Here is a 13,928-nt window from a genome sequence, read left to right as displayed (position 1 = left end):
CAGATCCAGCTGCGTGGAGTCCCTGAAGGTAATGCACCGACACAGCGTTTGCGGGGCTTCACACATCTTTAATGACATAATATGTTTATAAGCTCCGTCTAGTAGTGGCTTCATAGTGTGACTGCGCGAAGTACCAAAACTATACAGCTCTGACTACAATGAAGATGTATGAAGAAATAAGCACAGAATTTTGTATCTTTACAGTAAGTGAATAATCTAGAATTACTGTCTAGAAAAGCCAATAGTGTATAGGAGCATTACTTAGTGATTGTCTCATACCCTGCAGAGAGTGATCAGATGTAACCTCATCAGATCAGTCATATGTGATTTATTGCATTTTTTTCACATGAGTAGAAGTCACTTGTGTAGAGAAGCAGAAACCTAATCGAGGACAACAGAAGACTAAAAGCCACATCAACCTAATTAAAAACCCTTTCCAAAAATACCAGTGTTCTCCAGTGCAGTTTTTACAATATTTAAGCAGGACCATTTTTTCCCAGTTGATGACAAAGCACAATATATGTTTTTTTTTAGAAAATATGGATTTAAAAACTTAAGATATTTTTTCTTGTCTTAGTTAATTTTTTTTAATGTTGAGGTCAGTGATTGCCTGCAGCGTTTTGTTAGCTGTCGACGTGACGTACAAGCTGTAGCCAATATACTGACGCAAGAGCAATGTCAGAGAGCCGATGCCTGAGCTGGGAAAGAAGGCAGCACGGTGGCTCAGTGGTTAACACTTTTTCTTTACAGTGCTGGGGTCCTGGGTTCAAATCACACCAAGGCCAACATTTGCAAGGAGTTTGTACAAATCCATCTCAATAAATTAGAATATCATCAAAAAGTTAATTTATTTCAGTAATTCAATACAAAAAAGGAAACACATATTATATAGAGTCATTACACACAGAGAGATCTATTTCAAGTGTTTATTTCTGTTAATGTTGATGATTATGGTTTACAGCCAATGAAAACCCAAAAGTCATTATCTCAGAAAATTAGAATAATTACTACAAAACACCTGCAAAGGCTTCGTAAGCATTTAAAATGGTCCCTTAGTCTTTTTCAGTAGGCTACACAATCATGGGGAAGAGTGTTGACTTGACAGATGTGCAGAAAGCAGTCATTGCCACACTCCACAAGGACGGTAAGCCACAAAAGGTCATTGTTAAAGAAGCTGGCTGTTCACAGAGTGCTATGTCCAAGCATATTAATGGAAAGTTGAGTGGAAAGAAAAAGTGTGGCAAAAAAAAGTTGGACAAGCAACCGGGATAACCGCAGCCTTGATAGGATTGTTAAGAAAAGGCCATTCAAAAATTTGGTGGAGATTCACAAGGAGTGGACGCTGCTGGAGTCAGTGCTTCAAGAGCCACCACACACAGACGTATCCAGGACATGGGCTACAACTGTCACATTCCTTCTGTCAAGCCACTCATGACCAATAGACAACGCCAGAAGCGTCTTACCTGGGCCAAGGAGAAAAAGAACTGGACTGTTCTCAGTGGTCCAAGATGTTGTTTTCAGATGAAAATAAATTTTGCATTTCATTTGGAAATCGCAGTCCCAGAGTCTGGAGGAAGAGTGGAGAGGCCACAATCCAAGCTGCTGAGGTCTAGTGTGAAGTGTCCACAATTAGTGATGGTTTGGGGAGCCATGTCATCTGCTGGTGTAGCTCCACTGTGTTTTATCAAGACCAAAGTCAGCGCAGCCATTTACCAGGAAATTTTACAGCACTTCATGCTTCCCTCTGCCGACAAGGTTTTTGGAGATGGAAATGTCATTTTCCAGCAGGGCTTGGCACCTGTCCACACTGCCAAAAGTACCAATACCTGGTTTACCACAGTATCACTGTGCTTGATTGGCCAGCAAACTCGCCTGACCTAAACCCCATAGAAAATCTATGGGGTATTGTCAAAGGGAAGATGAGAGACACCGGAGCCAACAATGCAGACGAACTGAAGGCGGCTATCAAAGCAACCTGTGCTTCCATAACACCTCAGCAGTGCCACAGGCTGATCGCCTCCATGCCACGCAGCATTGATGCAGTAATTCATGCAAAAGGAGCCCCGACCAAGTATTGAGGCATTTACTGTACAGTCTTTTCAGTAGGCACCAACATTTCTGAGTTTAAAATCATTTTTTAGGTTGGTCTTATATAATATTCTAATTTTCTTACTTTTGGGTTTTCATTGGCTGTAAGCCATAATCATCAACATTAACAGAAATAAAAACGTGAAATAGATCTCTCTGTGTGTAATGACTCTTATAATATACTAGAAGGTGGCCCGATTCTACGCATCGGGTATTCTAGAATTTACGTATTGTGTAGTTCATGTATGATTTTTGTTATATATATAAATGTTGTGTGTAGTTGCCAAGTGTTTGTGTAGGGTGCTGTACATGTTCTGGGTGTTGTCTGGGTGTGGGGGGGGGGTGAGAGCGGTGTTGTATGTGTGTTGCGTGTGTTGCGTTGTTTGTGGAGTGCTGTGTGTCTGTAGCGTTGTGTGTGTGTGTGTTGCGCGGTTTGTGTGGGTGTGGTGTGTTTTGGGGGGAGGTATGCTTTGTGCAATGTGTGTGTTGTGCGGTATGTGCGTATATTTATGTATGCCGCGGTGTTTGTGTGTTGGGTGTTGTGTGTGTGCGGCGTTGTCTGTGTGTGTGGGTGTCTGTGTATGGCGGTGTTTGTGGTTCCCAGTGTGTGTGGTGTTTTGTGTGTGTGTGTTGGGGGGAGGTGTGCACCTCCCATCGTGCTCCATCCCCCATGCTGCGCACCCCCCATCGTGCCCCATCCCCCATGCTGCGCACCCCCCATTGTGCTCCATCCCCCATGCTGCCCACCCCCCATCGTGCTCCATCCCCTATGCTGTGCATTCCCCATCGTGCTCCATCCCTAATGCTGCGCACCCCCCATCGTGCTACATCCCCCATGCTGCGCACTCCCTATCGTGCTCCATCCCCCATGCTGCGCACTCCCCATCGTGCTCCATCCTCCATGCTGCGCACTCCCCATCGTGCTCCATCCCCCATGCTGCGCACCCCCCATCGTGCTACATCCCCCATGCTATAATAGTTCTCCTATTATACTCAGAGAGGAGTATAATAGGAGGACTATAATAGGAGGAGTAGTCCTGGGGGGAAAGGAGTATAATGCCGGCTCCCTGCACACGTGTACCGGGAGCTGGTGTACGCTGGTAACTATGATACACATCGGGTAACTAAGGGACCTTAGTTACCCGATGTGTATAATGGTTACCAGCGTTCACCGGCTCCGTCAAGATCCCAGCATCGCAAGGTTATGTCTGGCGCTGCTGGGATCGTGAAGGAGCCGGTGTACACTGGTAACTATGATACACATCGGGTAACTAAGGGACCTTAGTTACCCGATGTGTATAATGGTTACCAGCGTTCACCGGCTCCGTCACGATCCCAGCAGCGCAAGGTTATGTCTGGCGATGCGTGCGGAGGGCCGGGGCGAGCCAATCCATGCGGAGGGCGGGGCCAGGCCGAGGCGAGCGACCAATCCGTGGGGGGGCGGAGCCGAGGCGAGGCGAGCGGCCAATCCGTGCGGGGGGCGGTGCCATGGCGAGCCCAGCGGCCAATCAGCTTTGTGTCACCGTAAGGACACAATTTTGGAGCAAGACAGACAGACAGACAGAATAAGGCAATTATATATATAGATAGGAATAGATCCCTCTGTGTGTAATGACTCTATATAATATATAGGAATAGATTCCTCTGTGTGTAATGACTCTATATAATATATAGGAATAGATCCTTCTGTGTGTAATAACTCTATATAATATGTGCGTTTTGAATTAGTGAAATAAATTAACTTTTTTATTATATTCTAATTGAGATGAACCTGTATGTTCTCCATGTATCTCTGTGCGTTTCCTATGCATTCTCCAGTTTCCTCCCACACTCAAGAGACATTCTGTTAGGGAAATTAGATTGTGAGCCCCAATGGGGAGAGTGATTATGATGTCTGTAAACGCTGTGGAATTAATGGCGCTATATAAGTGTCATGGTGCAGACTAGGGGAAGGTCCGGAGTGAAACCAAACACACAAATTAACAGGGATAACACCACGAAAAACAAGGGGTACACCGGGGACACTTTAATAACGGAGGGCCCTAGGACTACTGAGAGGGAGATGGACACCTCCTCCACTTACCTGCTGCTGTACCCTGCACTCGTAGCCAGTCCCTATGCAAGTTCCTCACCTGTCATCGAGTAGGAACTTGAAGCCCTGAGTGACTCTACAATACCCCTGGCTAGTAAGAGGGCAGGTAAGGGATGCTAGCCCCACCGCTGCACTAAAACAACACACCAGGTAAGGAAGACAGACAGGGGGAAAACACTACAACAGACTGCTGCAGTCAGCACCAAGACTGCAGTTACTAAAGCAACTTCAAGAGAGGGTTTCAGCAGCTTCTTCCACCTCCAGGACCAGCATCCAAACGGCAAAGAGAAAAACCGCACCCTCTGCTACCAGTGGCAGGTAAGTGGAGGAGGTGTCCATCACCCTCTGATTAGTCCTAGGGGCTGGGAAGTGGTCCCACACCGGAAACACCTGACCAGTGGTCATAGGCTGCTTGAAAGCAAACCCTACGACTGCCAAAGGAAAGGAAACATGTTTAATATTGAAAGTCAAGAATGGAAAATGACTGTCAAGTCATGAATCTGTCACTAGTCTCATAATGCAGAGAAAGCCGTGACAATAAGTGAGTAAAATAAATACTACCAGATTCTTGTTTTTTTTTTCCATTATTAGAAACATTTAGGCTCCTCTTCTGGAAAACACCTTTAAGTCATGTTTATATTTATTGGCCCCAATTCTCCATTTGTGCCTGTTTTTTGTCTATTTATGTGTTTTCTGCCTTTTTTTTGTTTGCACCCAGTTCATTATTCTATTTTCACCTTTTATTTAAATATTTTTTTAATATGTGCTCTCCTGTTTTGTTTTTTTTTGTTTTCCGCTTTCTGGGTGGGGTTTTAGCGATTCCAGATGTTTTTGCCTGACTCAATCAATCAATCAATCAAAAGTTGTAAAATTTGGCACAACCTCACTCTAGACCCCTTCCCCTGGTGTACTTTCAAGTCTGCCAAACATTTTGCAACTTTTGGCACGGTTCAAGACGTTTGCTATTTTGATGAATTTGGCACCAAAAATGGCAACTAATATCACTAGATAAAAAAGGTAAATAACGTTAAAAAAACAACAACCCACAAATGATGAATTGGGACAGTAGTTTTCATTTTTTCAGATGTTGCAGAACAGTGTACCATAAATAAAAAGGAAAGTGTCTGTTTCTTACATTTATTTTTTAATAGAACATAGTGTCCCTAAATTAAATAAATATATATATATATATATATATACATACACACTATATATATGTATATATATATTTTTGTTTATTATTAATTTATTTTTTTAATTTTTTTTTTATTATTATTTATTTATTTTTTTACACGTTATGTGCTAATTTTGGGAGGCATTTCACAATTTCAATATTTTTTTTTATTGTCAGCTCCGTTATAAGTTGGGAGGACATATTAGTGCCTATGGAAATGGGGTAAGTGAAGCCTCCTGCAGTCTAGAGGTGCGACAAGTCTCCTAAATTCCTGCAGCTCCTCTCATTTTCCAGCACCTTGAGGTCATGTGATCACCAGGATAGGAAGACGAGCATAATGGCCACTTCTTCAATCGCATACATGGAGCTCATTGACCAGTCAAAAAGCCATAAATGATAGTAAACAGAGTTTAACAAATCTCCCAAAATTTTAATTTCCAGATTCACGGGAGAGATTTGTTTGGCGCTGAAAAAGTCAAATGCTAATTGAATTTGCCAAGAAGTTGTGAAATGATTGATATTCTTCTATACTTACCTCTTCCTGACCCCCCCCTCCCGTATCGCTCCCTTCGCTGCAGCTATTCGCCTGGTGCTCTTTCATATCTTCTTCAGTCTTCTTTTCCTTTTGAGCCTACCCGTTCACACTGCTGTAGTCACTTGGGGAGCGATTTTTAATCATACATGGGACATAGTTCCCTGTTTTTATACATCATCATTATACATTTTATATCGGAGAGCGCCATTACCAGTTTTCAGATCTTTTTTTTTTATTTTTCGAAATCTGAAATTTGGGGACAAATTCAATTAGTTTAGAGTTTATTTGCTCATCTCTAGTAATATACAATCCCTGCTTTCTCCAGTGGTATAACTAGAATCTGATAGGCCTTGGTACATAATTTGGACCTGTCCCCCCCCCCCCTTGCATGTTGGTCAGATATATTTCTTGTAATATTCTAAATCATATAAAGACACACTTGTTACCCCCCTTCATTATTTAGTAATGTCCCCCATCTTGTATTTATGTTCCTTATTCTGGGCCCCTTCCAGGTATATATGCCCCCTGTCCTGGGCACCTTCCAAGTATATATGTCCTCCATCTTGGGCCCCTTCCAGGTATATGTGTTCTCTATCCTGGTATATACACTATGTCTCTCATCCTGGTATATATGTCCCCCATCCTGGGCCTCTTCCTGATATATATGTTCTCCATCCTGGTATATATGTCTCCCATTCTGTTATATATGTCCCCAATTCTGGACCCCTTCCAGGTATATATGTCCCCCATCCTGCGCCCCTTCCAGATATAGATGTCCACCATCCTGGGTACCTTACAGGTATATATGTTCTCCATCCTGGTATATATGTCTCCCACCTTGGTATATTTATCTCCCACCCTGTAGAAAAAAGATTCCGGTCTTTGTGAGCGCTAGTAATAGATCTTTGGTCTTTGATCTTTTAAGAAATTTGGCTTTATTATTAATAACATAAAGCTCTTGTATTAACACAACGCGTTTCAGCAAGATACACTTGCCATCCTCAGGTGTACTATTACTAGCGCTCACAAAGACCGGAATCTTTTTTCTACATGCCTACTCCCATAAGGGAATCCGAGTAGAGCTGCTGTGAGTAATAGAATCCATCAGATCATTTGAACTAACAGCGGGAGGACACAGGTCCGCACAGAGCTCCAGGATTCAAAAAGTCGGTGAATCTGAAGCCAGCAGCGGCAACAAACCTGGATCCACCCAGCAGAACAACGGATAACGCCAGCTGAGACAGTCCCTCATCCCCCAGAGGAATTATACATCTAACACCGGGGTTGTGCGAGGGCGCACAACCTAACCAGGTGAGCAATTCTATAATATATATACAGAAATCACTCCACGGGTGCTTCTCATATGCGCTATATTTTTATCTCTACAGTATCTCCCACCCTGGGCTCCTTTCTGGTATATATGGCCCCATCCAGGACCCTTTCCTTTGTATATATGTCCCCCATACTGCTGCTGTTCTTTAACATATAAAAAACACATTCTTTTCCCAGATGTGTGGCATCCTCTTCTGTAGCCAGTGTAGAGGCCGGCAGCTGACATCGGCATGCCTCCTATTGCCGATGTCAATGCAAAGCCAATGCCTGACATGTCGACATCTGCTGCCTGCCTCTGATTGGCTATCATCATGTATTGCTTACAGACCCCATTATAGCTTCTCATACAGCCAGATCAGATCTCATACTTTGGACTGACGAGGGGCAATCACCCCAAAACACTGTGACGGCAAATTGAGGTTCTGATCTGGCAGAAATCCTAAGTCATATGACAAAGCTTCTTAAAGGGTCACTTTTGACTTTTAGGATTGCTACTTCCAATAGGTGGCACTAGAGTTTGTCTCCTTCCTCCCTGAAGAGACAATTTGCATATTTCCTGGAGGAATATACCAGCTTATAAGTCTCCTCACTGGCAGTTAGATTAGTTTGTCAGTCTCTGCAAAAAGAGAACATTTTTCCCCTTAAACCCTATTCAGAAGTCACAGCTCTGCTATAGCCTGTAATTGGCTGCGATGGTCAAGTGACAATACGAATGTGGCACTGGATTTTTCACTCATAAAAGGTTATAAGCAAATTAGTTAATTAGTCTCACTCAAACTGCCCAAATAACGGGTGCTTAGAGAAATAAGTAATGGTCCAAATGAAGGGTATCACTGGCACAACAGATAAGGGAGAAAATCATATGATCTTGTAGCATAAAGCCCGCATTACACGCTGCAATGTATCTTACGATGTGTCGGCGGGGTCACGTCGTAAGTGACGCACATCTGGCATCCTAAGGTACATTGCAGTGTGTGACAGGTACGTGCGATTGCGATTGAACAGTAAAACGTTCATCGCACGCACATCGTTCATTTCTCTAGAATTGAACGTGAGATTGTTCATCGTATCCGCAGTAGCCTACATCGCAGTGTGTGACACCCCGGGAACGATGAACAGATCTTACCTGCGTCCTGAGGCTCCCGGCCGGTAATGCGGAAGGAGGAGGTGGGCAGGATGTTTACGTCCCGCTCATATCCGCCCCTCCACTTCTATTGGCCGGCTGCCGCGTGACGTCGATGTGACGCAGAACATCCCTCCCACTCCAGGAAGTGGACATTCACCGCCCACATCGAGGTCGTATGGACGGGTTTGTACGTGTGACAGGGGTTAATCGTTTGTGCGGCACATTCAACAAATTGACTGTGCCGCACATACGATGGGGGCGGATACGATCGCATACGATATCGTATGCTAGGTCGTAACATGTAAAGCAGGCTTTAGTGATTTATTGGGGTAATTAGTACACAAAAGTAAATATGCAAAAAGACATATAAGACACCAATTAAACATAAAAAGTCATTCACACAGCAATGGAAATAATACAAATAAATGTACAAAGTCGAAAAATAAATGCATTTGAAAAGTATCATTCACATGTTTTACTGAAAAAAGGCAAAACAGTTCGGTGCATCAGAAAATACTCATCATGATAAATTTCTACAAAAGATAACATCACAAGAATGCAAACAAGCAAAGACAACAGTACAGTAATCAACACTGTGTAAAAACCAGACAACGTGGTCGGATACCTATAACTGAGCTTAATGCTCTTGACGAGAGGATCCGTTATGTGAAATACATTCAATGCATATAGAACTGCAGAGAATAAGATGATGAGAAAAAAAATAAAGGGAACCTGTCAGGACCACGAGCAGTTCTGGGTGTATATTGCTAATCCCTGCCTAACCAACCCTGTATCTAGTAACATAGATAAAGAGATCTTTAGAAAAAGTATTTCAAAGGATCCTTTATGATATGCTAATGAGAGAGGGGACTAGTCACAAAGACATTAGTTCCTGCGCTCATTCCGCACTCTTAGCATGTTAGCATGCCAACATGCTATTCAATGCCCATTATAGGCTTTCCTTGTCCGGGAAATGAGGTCAGATGCCCAGAAACAGGTGCCATAGTTGAAACTATATAAATCCCATACATGGGCACGACAGGTTCCTCCCCAATTTTTGCAAGTGATGAAACATTTTGCACACCAAGTAGGGCATAACTGTCACTGCAGGACCCTGGCTTTTGTTGTACTCTTTTAACTACATGATACACACCTTTGGAATCTATTTATCATCTGTTTGCCCTCAGCATGTACACTTCCATGATGCTCCTCCCTACTGAGGAAGAAACGCGTCAGTAGGGATAGTTACCTTTTTTGGGTGGGATACTTATTCCAGCCTCACACCTGGGTGGTGCCCTTGTCAGTATGGGAGGCATTGCATGGGGCATGACATTGTTAGTCAGGGAAGAAAGGACACTCCTGTCCTTACTTACTGTCACCCATGGGGCTCTATGGACTACTGCACTCAATCATCTGGATTGGTTGAAATTGAAGCAATTACTACTGACACTATTGATCATGCTACACTTTACTATACATTATGTTTTATGCTTCTTTGTATCTGTCTGCCTAGTGCCCCAATCTTTGTGACAACAGACTTGGCCCTGGAAATGTTTTGTTTTTTGATCATCCCTGCATTTTAATGTCTTTTTAAGGTTATATTGTAATATTAGAGTCTCATCACTCTGATGAAAGGTTCTTCTAGTCATCTGAATAGCCATGTCTGTTGTCCGAAGCCGTTGCGGACCATTGGAGCCGTTGCGCACCATTGGAGCCGTTGTGGACCACTGGAGCCGTTGTGGACCACTGGAGCCATTGTGGACCATTGAAGCCGTCGTGGACCACTGGAGCCGTTGTGGACCACTGGCACTATTGTGGACCACTGGAGCCGTCGTGGACCACTGGAGCCGTCGTGGACCACTGGAGCCGTTGTGGACCACTGGAACTATTGTGGACCACTGGAGGAGTGGTGGACCACTGGAGGCGTTGTGGACCACTGGAGCCGTTGTGGACCACTGGAACTATTGTGGACCACTGGAGGAGTGGTGGACCACTGGAGGCGTTGTGGACCACTGGAGCCGTTGTGGACCACTGAAGCTATTGTGGACCACTGGAGGCGTTGTGGACCACTGGAGCCGTCGTGGAGCACTGGAGCCGTTGTGGACCACTGGAACTATTGTGGACCACTGGAGGCGTTGGTGCTGGATCTGCCGGGGTATTGAATTTTAATCTGCCTTTTGTATTATTTTTGATTATTCCATGCATACAAATATAATATTGTACTGTAGACAACCCCTTTAAGGAAAAAATCACAGCTGGAATTTCTTAACTTTAGCTCTTCCATAGTGTTAAGGTGTCAGACCAGGGGCAAATCCCAGTCGGGGTGAAATACGTCAGATTGGTTTATGTAATGGATGTCATAATTGGACTTGAGACATTGACGAGAAAAATTAAGCTAGTAATGAAACTTTGCCCAGATCCATTTTGAAGGATTTACGATTTTCTTATTTTCAGACCTTTTCAAATGTAAATTGTAAGATCTCCCGAATGAGAAATTGTGAAATGTGGAGGAACGAGCTCCAGAAACACATTACAGCCTGAAAATAAAATAAACAGTGCAGATCTTAAAATGATACGTTACCAAAACCTGAATTTGAATTGGCAAGGCACGGTCTAATTACCTCATATGCGGCTTTACAATAGCTGCTAATTTGGAGATAATGGCTTCTCGTATTCTTAGCCAGGCCATGTAATGCACCATTTGTTTTGCCAACACTATGACATTTGGGATTAAATAATTTACAAAAGTTTCATTACTGATACAAAAACCCCTTTTATTCACCCTGCTTAACGGCAATCGTTGTATAATAACACAGCTGTAATATGTCTTCTCTTCTGGTAGATGTCACTGTGAATATTTCCAATTTGGATAATAGGAAATGACATCATGGATTGCGGAGATTCCCTGGTGCGGCTGGTTCAATCTACAAATATGCACTGACTTCATCCTAAAGGGACATGTCTGACAAAGATGGGAAAAAAGAAGTAAAAAACAAATAAGGAGGATGATGACGGTCGTGAAAAATCTAAATCAGATCTTTAGAACCAACATCTCCTCAAATCTCAGCTTCATGGACCCGTGTGATATGGGGAGAGTAGTAAACTAGGGTCATCTGCACTCAAACCTAAATTTTCACATTTGTTTAATTATTATAAAGGGAATCTGTCAGCAGGTTTTTGCTATGGAATCTGAGAGTAGCATATTGTAGATACAGAGACCCTGATTCCAGCGATGTGCCACTTACTGAACTGTTTGGTATAGTTTTGATACAATCCCTGTTTTCTCTGTATTAGATCTAGCAGTGCTCAGAATGTGGAGTTGTGTATAGCTCAGCCCATACCAATGATTGGGAGCTTCTTATATACACTGTGAATTGTCACCAAGCTGCCAATCAGTGGTGGAGTTGCACAGATTAATTAGCTGGACTGCTTGCCATGCAACACCTAGTTGTCACACGAAGATTTTTACAAACTTCGCCGAATGTCATGGCGGTGTCAGGTTGTGTTCAAACTACAGATTCTGACAATGCACCCAATAACTTCTCTGGTGTCTGTGATCAACACAGGCTGACTCAAGTGTTGAACTGCAGTGTGGTAATTCATAGGCAGCCTAGTAAGAGTTAATCTCTGCTAGTCTGCTTGTTAGTCTCATTTGATCACATGTTGTGGGGAAGCCAATCACATCTGATCCCCTCCTATATATGCTGGCCAGATCCTTCCACCTATGCCAGCTATAGTTTATCTTAGCTGGTCTGGTGAGGTGTTGTCATGCAGACTATCTGGTGGTTGTTATACTTGTTGGTGACTAAGTTGTTAAGTTAACCCTTGTTGCCTTTTTGTCGTTACCTTACTGTCCTTACTACTTACTGTCCTTGCTCCTGAGTCTCTCATTGTCTATTCCATTGTGTGTGCAGTGTGTCAAAGTTTGGGTTTTCCCTGCCTTTATCTCTTTTCCATCACACTCCTGCACTGTCCATTCCTGGTGGGAGGAAGCTATCAGAGAATTACTTACAAGTCAATAGCATGGCCAGGAACGAGACTCAGGCATCTCCACCATCAGCACTAACCCTGAGGTTAGGGATATCCTAGGGTCTCCTAGCGTGAGGTACAGCATAGGAGCCCCTGTCCCATGCTATCATAATAGTCACAGCCCGATACTATTCTTCTAGTGATAATCTAATGCTAATAAAGCAATGATTGTGTATAAACTACAATGCACAGCCTAGTATGTGACACATCCTTTGAATCAGGCTCACTTACCCTATATTATGTTGCTCTCAGATAAAATAGCAAAAATATGTGTTTTTTGCTGCTGCATTTTTCCTGCCAAGAGATGCAGAAATAGTGCAGAAATTTGTGCACCAAATATTTATCGTGTGCACATATCCTTATACGCCTGTTCACATTATGAAACTCCTGCTGCAGCCAGTTGTCCTACAGCCAAGCACAGGAAAGTGATGTGGAGGATCGGGGCCATGGCTCATCTCAAGCCATGATCACAATTTGCTTTATTTTTCCAACAAAGGTTTTTTTTCTCCATGATTTGTACTTGTGAATGATTCCATCTATTTTACCATAAAATGCACTTAAAAATAGTAAAAGAAAAATCAAAGTGAAATGGTGAAAAAACAATTCCACCATTGTTTTTTGTTCTTTTATGGTGATCATTGTACTATTGTGAGTCGTCTGTGCTACCTTACCTTGGCTTGTCACTTAGCAAGAACATCTGAGACATCATTGGTTGACAATAGCAAAATGAGCTGTCAGCAGCGGATCTTGATGATTTGTCCAAGTGCATTCAACATGGCAGAACATTAAGAAAAATAGAAAACAAATCCTCCAGCTCACCTGTCCTGGGGAGAGTGCTAACAGTCCAAAATGAAGAAAAGTCCAGCACATCGAAAAAATAAAGTTTTATTTAAAAAAAAATTGTTAAAAATTCAATAGAGAAAAATGTCCACATAAGCTATATTTACATGTTTTAAGGCGAGCACGTCCCTTATTCATAACTTCACAGCAGATAGAAAATTCTTGGTTTAAAAGTCTTTAGAAGGACCCAACCTCTAATCACATATATGGTATAGTAGATACATGGACAATATACTTATTGTCACGCTAGGTACGGGGAGAATCAAGCAAACGGCAAAAGGGAAGGGAAACCCTGTGTCTAGGGAAGGAGGAGATGGTGACCCTGACCAAGCCTACCTCTGGTCCTCTGGTCCCTGGGGTCCCTTACCACCCTAGAGAGGTTCCGCACCTATGCACCGAGCTAAATACCTGACCCTAGGTATTCTAGTGCTGGGCCCTAAATAGGGAACGGATGGCATGAGTTCTTCCTCAACCCCACTAAACACTAGCGAAGACACAAGGAGGACACACAGGGGTTTCCCTGTGCATGAGCTACTTATCCACATATGGCTCAGGTAGAAGTTTAGCAAAGTATCAGCAACTATACCAAAGATGAGAACAAGCCACCTGCTTGCTACCAGAGCTTGTATGAACTGAATAATATACACCAGCACCAGTAGAGGGAAGATGGGAGTATTTAAGAATAAGGGGAATACTGATGATCAGCAGCTGC

This window comes from Anomaloglossus baeobatrachus, chromosome 3 (assembly GCF_048569485.1).
Source record: "Anomaloglossus baeobatrachus isolate aAnoBae1 chromosome 3, aAnoBae1.hap1, whole genome shotgun sequence".
Taxonomy (NCBI): domain Eukaryota; kingdom Metazoa; phylum Chordata; class Amphibia; order Anura; family Aromobatidae; genus Anomaloglossus; species Anomaloglossus baeobatrachus.
The sequence above is the reverse complement of the archived record's forward strand: the minus strand, read 5'-3'. Positions refer to the sequence as shown.